Below are 11,056 nucleotides of genomic sequence, written 5' to 3'. Positions count from 1 at the left end.
TTCGGTCGGAAAGAAACAACGTCCAAACCCCATCGATGTAAACTATGAAAAACAAAAAATATTGAGCGCTTTGCTTGAAAAAGAAATGGAAATGTACATAATACGATAGGCGATATGCGGTTTTTTAAGTCCATTTCCTTTACCCTGGCTTAGCAAATGTTCCTTTCAAGGCAACAGCTATCTGCTAAGTTAGATTCAAGCGACAAGGCAAGCAGTTTTGATACGAATTCTTAATTAAAGGAGGGCTGCTTTCTGTCAGTATCATCGTGTCGAATATTATGTGACAAAATCAGAGTAATCTCTGATTGTTTCCACAACGTTTATTTGGCTTTTTTTAAACACTCAATTTGCTTAGCCGATTAAGGCAAGGCGCAGTCAATGGGTTGTTGCGCACTTCGTTTTGCTAGCTTTAGTTTTCAATTTTATTATGAAGCCTTTGTTGACTATAACTTAAAACCTTCTTACTTTAACCCGAAACTAATATAATAATGAAATAGACAAACATGAAAAACAGAACCTAAAGACATGTAACCAATAATGCACGAAATAATTGCAGCATGTGATGCTAAAGAATGTTGAAAATTGATTAATTTTATGTCTTCAATCAGAAGCGCTTTAATGAAACTTCCTTCAGTTAATACAGTTCACTTTCTACCTTTTTCCATGTAAAGAAATCGGATTCGGACCTTTACCTTTAAAAAAAAGTGCGCTTTAGCATTTAGCTTGATTAACGAAACTTCGACTGTTGGTTTGGTGGTGACAAAATCTTTGTCTTTAAAGCGCTTTGAATCGAGCCTTTTTTCACTATGCCTGGCTTGTCAGATTATTCTATATAGAATGGCTAATCAGGCAATCATGAGCATAGCTTGGCTTGTAACAAAGCCAGTTACCATATACTAGCCAAGGCACAAAAATTGATAATATGTGGTTTGGTTGGAGAATTACCGTAAATATCCTTTCATGGCAAATGGAATGAAATAAAGCAATGTCAACTAAATACCTTTTATTATTTACACAAGTTACTCAATTTGGATCTCTTTTTTGTGATAGAAGCGAAAGCACATGAAAACTATGAATGTTCTGAAAAGAAAAGTCCAATATTCCGCACCAAAGGACCTTTATGATATAATTATTATATGTGGGCAACAATTAAGAAGTTTATATCCATTTCACGCTTTTGAGATAAAATTATGCCGAAATCGCTATAAGATCGATTAATTCTTTCAAAATAGATGAAATATTTTATATCCGAAACAATCGTAGAAGAACTGAGGATTCGTGGCTTTTGGATACTGATATGCTTTAGTTTGATATGGTTTATGTTTTATCTGTTTCCGGAAGAGCTTATTTTTTTACTGGCCAAACCTTTGCTTTATTTAGACTTGTTTTTTATTTGTACACAATTAATGGAGGCATTAAGTACATATGTAATTATATCTTTAATATCACGTCCTTATTTTGTATCTTTTTGTTCGATTCATTAAATCTGGTGCTCTTTGATTTCTAGTTGTTACGAGAGCGGGAGAGAATTTTATAGAAAATTGCTCTACTTAAATGCTTTCTGTCTTTTTTTATCTCCTCTCGTTACTTTTGTCCGGGTAGTTTTTAGTGTTCGGCACTTTTTTTACTGCTTAACCACCATATTTATTGATTTGCTGACAACTAAGTTGTAATCTAAGATTTCTGACTACGCAATGCCAACCGTTTGTACCTTGTTGATTCCATTTATGTGCCCTTAAGCCCTGATAATAGTGATTGCTTTGTTAGGATCAAATGTTATTTCCTTGAGGAGCTGTCCAAATCATCGTCATATTTTAAAAGTCTGTTTGTCGTTTGTAGTGGCTCCGTTTACACTTCCAGATATTCGGTGTTTATTTGCAATCTGTTTACTTTCCTATGTTTCAATAGAGTTGACCCTCTTTGCAGCCTTAATGATAGCGGTTTGTGAGAAGTAATTATCTGGGCCCTTGTAAAGGAACTGGTTTGTTAATCATAGCCTTAGCCAGGCCATTTCTTTTGCTTATATTGAGAAATTTTAGCTAAACGGAAGAATTTGTCATAGCGAACAAGCAAATTCGCGCGCGACAACTAGCCATGCATTCATACAGTCTAAAGTTAATAAGATATCTATGGTTGCAATTTACGTCTAATTAAGCTATGATAAAAATATTAATATATCAAGCTTAGCAGCATCGCGAAAGAATATTTTTATGCATGTTATCTCTGCTTTGCCTTGATAAGTAACTCCTCAAGGCTGGATGTGGGATTGCAGTTTAGGGGTGTGAAATATTGAATGAAACAGGGCCCAAAGGCTATAGCCCGGAAACTCGATAAACGTCAGAAACGACTGTCTCTTGTGTTGAGACAAACTCTTTTAATTCATCACGGCTTACAGTCCACTAGAATAATTTGCCATTATTCCATTGATTCCCATCCATATAGGAAATATTTATCTTTTATTTATCAATCCCTCTTCGTTCATGTTTCCCATGATAGGTTTCGTATTACTTTTAGTCCATTTGGCGGTTTCGAATGGAGGACACTTGGTACTGAATGCTTGGTAATTTTTAGTGGAGATGATCTACGAATTTGTGCCTAATTTGGTGAACGAATAGATTAGTGGTGCCCCGAAACAGCAGTTCTTTTCATTGATTTCCGTCACTTTTACCTTTTTACTATTCTGTAACTTGTAAGGTATAATATCCTATAGTTTTACGGTAACTAGTCATTTTATTATTACTTTGGGTCCTTTATTTTCTTTTCCCTTTGGAATCATCGTAGTAGGGTCCTAAACACATGGGCTTCATTTTTTCAGCTTTTCACCACCGCCGGGAGTACCTTTGCTGTTAGTACTTTTTCTAGTATTTTTGGAGCTAATCCCTTATTGTCCCTGTGCATTAAGCTTAGGAATATGTTTATTTGTCAATATGATGGCGGGTTACAGTTTGGTCAAGATCCTAAGTGGCTTTGCTTGGACCATGTTATCTATGAGAGGCATTTTTTTATTAGCACATTTCGCCCCTCTTTTGATCGTATTTGCATTAATTGGTTTAGAACCAGGCGTAGCTATTTCATAGGCTTATGTTTTTATAATTCTGATTTGTATTTATTTGAACGATGCAATAAACCTTTATTAAATGACCCTTAAATCGGTTTGGTTTAATCACCAAGCCGATCATGTCAAAAACGGTTTAAGCGTCGTGTTAAGCAAGAAAGAAGAATAAAAAGTTTGGCAGTTTGTCCAGCTGACCTTCTTTCCCAAATGCAATTTGTTACCTAAACGTTATCACACAGGCAGATCGTTAGCCAAAAGGCTACTAAAATAACTAAAAAAACAAAAGCAACACAGCGTTGTTTTTTCAGTTCCAATAATCTTATCTGTTAATTTTGCGTGGTTTTCTTTATAGAAATTATGGCAGTATTGCCTCAGTTACTAAGCCTATAAAAGTGCCCTTTTCTACAATAAGCACCTATCTTAATCATAACAGTATGATCTTCTGAGATTATGCAAGTATCCGTATTTTCTATTAGTTTCCAAAGTTTGCGGTATATTTGTTTAACGTTTATAACCTGTTGTCTTTTTTCATTATACTATAAAGTCAAGATTGCCTGCAGTTGACTAATATGTTTAATCATAGCCATGATCTGGAGACCGGCAGACCTTAGCCGGTATGATAGCGGTTAAAGACATTAGGTGTCTGCCCGGCTTCATTACCGTACCGTCAACCATTAGGCTTGAATTGCTTTCTGAGAACTTGCATACTAAGCCAAAGTGCAGGCACTTATTTTTGTCAGTGCATGCCATTTAGTACTATATGCTATCAGCAAACGATACAAACAGTTATAAATATCAAAAACAGACCTTATGTTGACGGCCAATTGTCAATAAAAGTTATTGGAATGTGTGCTGTTAGCCTCTTTTTTTTTTTAGACTAAAGTGAACGAAACGGAAATCAATCGGCCATGTATGAGAAAGGGAGAAGGTAGAAAATATTATTCCAGAAAGGAGAAGAGAGTCATTTTTTAGGGATTACTGGATACAGGCGCACATTTAGGCTATCGGAAACCTTTCGTGCCATTTTATTAAAAATGTTTATATGGCTTTAGGCACGGAAGAGCTATTGTGGATTTGTAGAAAACATTTTTATCCTTAAGGATTGCTCGTAATGCGCTTGGATCCATTACCTGTAAAGATGGCCATTTATTGTTAATGAATACTGATTCTTTATATAACGACATGATAAAGAGAGTGGCGGGAAAGACTAATTCAAGTTGTATCAATTCCAAATGGATCGGTGGTTTCTCAACCAATTGGACACATATGAGACGTGAAGAACGCCCGCATTCCAGTCCACGTTTCTTAAAGATGTAGAAATGCTTTGAAGGATTGATAACACGCGAAATCCCAGATAGTTTAGTTGTACTGAATGTACGTAAAGATTTTATAGCTATATCCGAAGCCAATCGATCGTGAATCTCTATTGTATCTCTGATAGATTCCATCTCTCCGGAGGAATTGCATAAATTAGTTACTTATCCTATTTCCGTAAATAGTGATTCCGTATGGTTTACAAATCCATTCCGTTAATCGATTACGAAAACAATCATTCATTCGAAAAAAGCCCAAAGACCAGCTAGAAAGGCTCGAAAACCCACCGATAAAGCCATTCAGATTCGCATAAAAGCCAATAGGCCTTAAACAATCAAATATTAATAGCCTGTCCATGTTGTTTTTAATTGAAATCGCTAAAGTTGCTATCAAATTGCATAGTATTACTGCTTTTTAAGAGACAAGGATAATCCAGGCTTCACTAGACCCAAAGGTTTTGATGAAATGCTTTTGCTGCACGAGTACCGCCTGGAATGATATCGGATACGTTATGTCATTTTCTTGAGAGCATTAAGATCAAGAAATTTATGCGATTTGATCGCTAGACTTAATTGCAAAAAAAAAACATTTATTTGACATTATAGGATTAATGGAATCATGACTGATTATTTAACTAAGACCTTATTGGAATTTGCTTTTGTATCAGTTTTATTTTTTCGAATGGAAGTTTCTATGTCATGTGGGAACTCTCCGATTGTATCTTTGCAGCTAATATTTTCTATTGTATGGCTACGTCAATTCAGACGATTGGCCCATGAAACGAAGCCGGGGAAAGGGTTTTTTTGACATAAGTTCTAATAGAAAAGCCGGGAAGGCGTCAATTAACAGATATTGGCTACCTGCTGATGTGGTGAATGGAGAAAGCGTTAATTGGCTTGATCTGACATAACAAACATTTGCATTTTGCTGCCTGCTCTATACCTCTAAGCCAACTGTCTTAGGGGATGTAAAGTGCAGGAATATACGAAATTTCATTAAGGACATAGCTGGGATAATGGCAAATAGAAAGTTTCAAATTAAACGCTAATATGATATAAGTTTGCCTTTTGTTCCTTATTTTAGGCCACTTATCTGCGATAGTTTTGTTTGAGCCAGTTTATGGGCATTTTAATGCTGATTGAGAATTCTGTCGGCAGATAATTTATTTGTAGCCATTGATTACGCGTGGGAAAATAGCTCAGTTGGTTAGAGTGCTGGTTTGTCATATCAGAAGCCGCGGGTTCGATTCCCGTTTTTCTCGAATCAATAGGGCATGGGCGGTCTAGTCTTCCGCATGAAATTTGCTGCAGCAGGTTGCGGGTCCATCGGTAACCAAACGGAACCAAGCCGTACGACTTGTAAGTATCCTTTGCTGGTGTGTGATCTGAATCGCTCCTCCGTTCACCCCCAAGGAAGTGTAATATAGGTAGTACCAATAGATCCACTTTGCACATTCCATTCTATCAGGTTTTTCCACCATAAAGTTTATGATAGTTGCATCCTTATCCCCAAGTCCAGAATACCAGTTGTCCAGGGGTCTAACAACCAGTTCCATCACTGTTCCCCCGGAAACACACCGAACCGCTTAGCATACCTATCGCTATGCTCAGGCTCGGAAGTAATTCTGTTTCAGATGCAGAGCGGATGGGTGGGATCCTTTTATCTTTGATCTAGTATTTTTTCCGCTTTCTTCACCTGCGCCAACATTTTTAGATCTAATCATTAACCATGTACGTTAATAAGTTTCAGTCAATAGAACTATGTTCATACATCCTAATGTGCCAGTTATTTCATTTGCGGGGAACCAGAAAATCCTGGAAACAACGAGAATAGCCATCACGCTTTTGCCATATCATGGTGCGGCTTCGGACGGAAGTAAAGGCAAACAGTCGGGCGCCAATAGTGCTGCAATGGATAGGATGATCTTTGCAACTTTGGGAGGCGATAAAGTAAGGTAAATAAGTGGAAACGAGAGTACGGATAGATTGTAATGCTCCCGGATACACGTTGGAAAAACCAGTAAAGCTGGCCTTATTTGCAAATACACATTGTAAAAACCTGGCCTTATTATTGTTTATTTGCCGGCATTATTCCTGCTTATTTTAGGCCTTATTTTCCGATTGTCGGATACACTAAGGAAAAACCGTTAGTTTTTGCAGAACCGTGAGGATTCAAGTCCCTCTATCCTCAGTGAATAGTATAGGGGCAAAAGTCACAAAATTTCTGGTTTGTAAGAGTTCGTTAGGAAAGAGTATCTGTTCCGGACAAGGAAAAGAAAAGTGGATCTCAATAAGCAACCTTTTTCTATTCAAAAGCTTGCTTATTGAGAAAAAGTCATATGTCGAAGTCATAGATACGGATAGTTGCTATGTTTTTGCTTGGCCGGGATAACAACATAACAAGGAAACTTGATTTTTGGCCACCGTAACCTAAAAGTGATATTGATTAGCTTATGATCCTGTTAGCAGACAATGCTTGATGAATAGCAAAAATAACAAAATATTTTACAAGCACCTTTTTTTTACAAACCATCATAAATATCACAAACATCGCTTGGAATAAAAGACCAAACAAGAATAAGGGAAAGCAAAATGGACTTCGCCTCATTATTCCCCGGTGTGATCCGTTGGTCTTGTAAAATAGCCAGCGCTATTATATTAGTAATGTAAACTCCAATCAAAGGCAAAAAGAAATCGTCAAGACCTCCTGCCAATAGCTGAAATATTCAGCTGACTTTCAAGCCTTAGCAAAGGAATGGCTGCCCTTAGAGCTGTAGAAGCAGAAGGCTTGAAGCGCAAGATGAAAAATGAATGAGTGTAAGCTTCGTGGCCTGACAATTAACAGTGCTGATTATACTTAAGGACTCGTCATCATAGCAGCGGGAGAGAGCAGGGCAACGACAGATTGGGGATCGCCATTGAGCCTTTTTGAACGTCCGAAAAGGGTAAGTTATTGATAGCTTTGTCTAAGATAGGCCATCTACGCTCGCCGCGCTCCCCACGGAGTATGGCTCGCGTCCAGACTTTCGGTTGGGAAACGGAGTAACTTTCAAAAGCTCCCCCAAAGGAGGGCCGGCCAAGCCGTATGTTTTTGAAAATGGGATTTTTCCTTAAGCTTTAAAGCCGACGCGGAAACCCATTAATTTTTAATAATGTAGTAGATAATGATAAATCGTATATAATAAATGTAATGTGTGTTAGAGCATGTATCATTTCGATTACGTATTGAATTGACCTTTCTACATAACTTAAGACAAGCCTAACCTTGTGTCATGATTAAATAGGAAAGGGCTCGATACAATGGGAAGAGCCGTATGAGGCCATCAGTTTCATGTACGGTTCGGAAGCCAGGCTTATGTAATAATGCTGAAGCCTAGGATAACTGCATAGTTTCAGTTCTATTTCGTTGCGCGAAGGCGCCCTATGATATTCGGTGAACCCGTTAAAATACGAAAACATAAGTTATGATGGAAGCAGGAATCTAATTAAACTATTACACTTGCGTAATATGGTTTTGGCGAATGCAGGACTCAAAAGCCCCAAAGTGGAAGAGCCAAAAATTATTTTGTCAAAGCCACATAAACCCAATATTATTTTGCTAAAACCATTAGACAGGAAAATGGTTTGGATTGAATTGACCAAGATTTGGCGTGATCGTGAAAAGGTCAAGGGGTTGATTCTCAATCTGATGAAGGGCGGATATACTGTAGCTATCGCGGGGTTCATAGTTTTTTTTTCTAGGAGTCTTTTTTGCAAAAGTAAAAATAGCAAAGTACAAAGGAATAAAAGATTCCCTAGAAATCTAAAAGTCAAATCCCATATGAATAGGAACAGAAATGCAATATTAAACAAAAAAAATGACACATTTCGCAGGAATAGAACATTCAGAATTCTAAATATGAACCCAATAAAACGTAACATTGTAATAAGAGAGATTCATAACGTATCAATCAATTCCGTTCAAGTGCGTCAGGGCAGTAAAGTTTTTTGAAATCCTGGACTGGGCAGTGCCGGCGAGAAGTGTGCTTTGGTCTAAATCCAAGCAACCCGGGAGAGTGGCTGAGTGGTTAAAAGCGACAGACTGTAAATCTGTTGGAAACCCTTCTTCGCAGGTTCAAATCCTGCCTCTCCTAATAAAGTATTTGAACCTTTTCTTTATTCTTAAATAGCTTTCTTGCATTTAATGGGTGTTGGGACAGACCCAAGCACTAGATAAGATTTGAATGCTTAAATAGCATTTTTCGAAAGGAGTTTAAGCGAGTTCGTCGCAAACCATTTATTCCCAATCAAGGGCGCCTTTCCTCCATTCGATGAGAAAACCAATAGTCAAAATCCAAACAAATAGCATCATAGACCAAAATCCATACTAACCTATCTTTTCTAAAAAAACTGCCCAAGGAAATAAAAAAGTTACTTCTAAATCGAAAATAATAAATAGAAAAAGGACCAAATAAAATCATATATCAAATCGACTTCTAGCATCACTAAAGAGATCGAACCCACGCTCGTAAGCTGACAATTTTTCTGGATCTGCCGTTTTTTTACCTGTAAATGTAAAAGAAACCATGATTAGGATAAAAGAAAGTAGCAAACTGAAGATAAAACAAATTGCAATAGGTGCAAACTCATCCATCGTTAAATACTTAAACAGAAAAGGATAAAAATCCACCACAGACGGCTCTAACGTACTACAAATGCTAGGCCATATATAGATTAGCTGCTGTATGCAAGCATCAGACGTTTGTTGGGTATCTCTTAATAAAGGCAGTAGCTGTTTGACTGTCTGCGGATAATAATTATCCCCCATTTCATGGTATTTACGAATGCATAAATTGGCTTTCCTTACAAATCCAGTAAAAGGTTCACCATAAGGGGAACCCTTGGATAAATAATCTCTTAGATTAGGTAATATTACCTGATGTAATTCATTTAAGGGTCTCGCCAAAGCTTCCCTTCCCGTGCTGTTATCGTTTTCAGTAAGGTATATAATATGATTAAGATGAGCGTCGAAAGAGTTCTTCAATGTCTGATATTCTCTCAAATTTCTAAGCAATGGATCCATATTTTCAATTTTTCTTTAAAATACTTAGGTATAGCAAAGACTTACTTAAGCTCTGCGGTCTGTTTCTGATGTTTATGGATATTCTTTGAATAATTTAAGAAATACAACAAATAATTTATATCAAATAGAAGAAAGAATTGATAATAATTTCTTAAAATTTATTAAGGATATCTGATCGTGTATCAAGAGGTAAATCTATTGAAAATATAGATGTTCCAGAAATGGTTAATAATGTAATCAAGAAAGACCATTTTTATTTGAGTCTATAGAAACAAATACAGTATCTACTCAAACTGAAAATATTCAATTAGATAATATTAATTGAATATATCCTTATTCAAAGCCAGTTCTCGTAACCTTTATTCAAAGCCAGTTCTTGTATCCTTATTTAAAGCCAGTTCTCGTAACCTTTATTCAAAGCCAGTTTTGACCAAAATATTCACCTTATCTTACAAAATTGATGTCAAATGACCTTTTTATTAAAAAAAAGAAATATGGCCAGATGGGTTTAGAGCGAATTTTTTTTTTACAACAAAGATTGCTATGGCGCAACCCGTTTGGATTGGCCGAATAGGTTCTTATTAATCGATTGTTATTATACAAGAATTCTTGTATCGCTCATGCAGATCTTCCATCTACCGGAAACCAAAGGATTCATTGCTTTTCCTTTTTTGTCGAACTTGTATAAACACAACCCTATTTGCACCTATCAGTTACGAACTTGCTATTGTTATGAAAGACAACCCCTAGGCTCAGTCACAGCAACGAGTACCGAACCGTCGTTCCCACGGCTACAGTACCAGGAGTTGCTGCTGAGCCAGCCCGTTCAAAACAGTACTTCTGTCTAGCAGAAACTATTAGCGACATCCCTAGAACAGTATTCGTATCGTGAACCAATGGCCACTTTTCCGGTCGAAGGAAATGCCTAATAAATAGTCAAATACTGCACTCTTTAGCTACTGTACTCCGGAAACAAAGTAAGGGAAAGCCCCGTACGTCAAGAGCTGCACTGCTATGAATCAAAGACTGTCTGCTCGCCGTTTCCGGCCAGTATTGCGGGTTCAATGGCTTTATACGAATTAGCTGTTTTTGACCCATCCGATCCCCAGAAATGGAAATTGTTAATACTGGCACTGTACCTTAAGTGGGAGATGGAATAGCCCGCATTCATGGTTCGAACAAAGTAATGGCTGGAGAATTGGTAGAATCTGAAGATGGTACAGTAGGCATCGCTTTGAATTTAGAATCTGATAATGTTGGCTAAGTACTGATGGGCGATGGTTCGACCATACAGGAAGGGGGTTCCGTAAAAGCAACGGGAAAAATTGCGCAAATACCAGTTAGTAATTCTTTCTTAGGCCTTTAAGCCAGTAAATGCTTTGGCCCAACCGATCGATGGAAAGGGTCAAATCCCAGCTTCTGAGTCTAGATCAATTGAGTCTCCCGCACCATATGGGAATTATTTCAAGACGTTCCGGTGGCGGAAAACGACCCGAATCTGCAGGAATTCGGGAAGGTTGAAGCAATGGCCAAACCTCCTTGAGGCTACAGCAATAACGTCATAAGCAATGACACTTAACTAAAGCACTTTATCCTCGCTTTCCACCTTTTATCTAGGGTTAGGAG

The 11,056-nt window shown here is 37.4% G+C and overlaps 2 non-coding genes across 2 annotated transcripts; both read left to right on the top strand.

The window, feature by feature from the left end:
• The first annotated feature begins 5,556 nt into the window (after positions 1 to 5,556).
• TRNAD-GUC (transfer RNA aspartic acid (anticodon GUC)) lies at positions 5,557 to 5,630 on the top strand. Its single transcript has one exon. It is a non-coding gene; the product is annotated as a tRNA-Asp (tRNA).
• Positions 5,631 to 8,417: 2,787 nt separating this feature from the next.
• On the top strand, positions 8,418 to 8,501 carry TRNAY-GUA (transfer RNA tyrosine (anticodon GUA)). The gene has a single exon. It is a non-coding gene; the product is annotated as a tRNA-Tyr (tRNA).
• The last annotated feature ends 2,555 nt before the right edge of the window (positions 8,502 to 11,056 follow it).

The sequence above is a fragment of the Lygodium microphyllum genome, unplaced genomic scaffold (assembly GCF_053477565.2).
Source record: "Lygodium microphyllum isolate KBCC unplaced genomic scaffold, Lygodium_microphyllum_v1.1.10 scaffold_42, whole genome shotgun sequence".
Classification (NCBI taxonomy): domain Eukaryota; kingdom Viridiplantae; phylum Streptophyta; class Polypodiopsida; order Schizaeales; family Lygodiaceae; genus Lygodium; species Lygodium microphyllum.
Note: the sequence above shows the minus strand (reverse complement) of the source record. Positions and strands in the feature narration are given on the sequence as shown.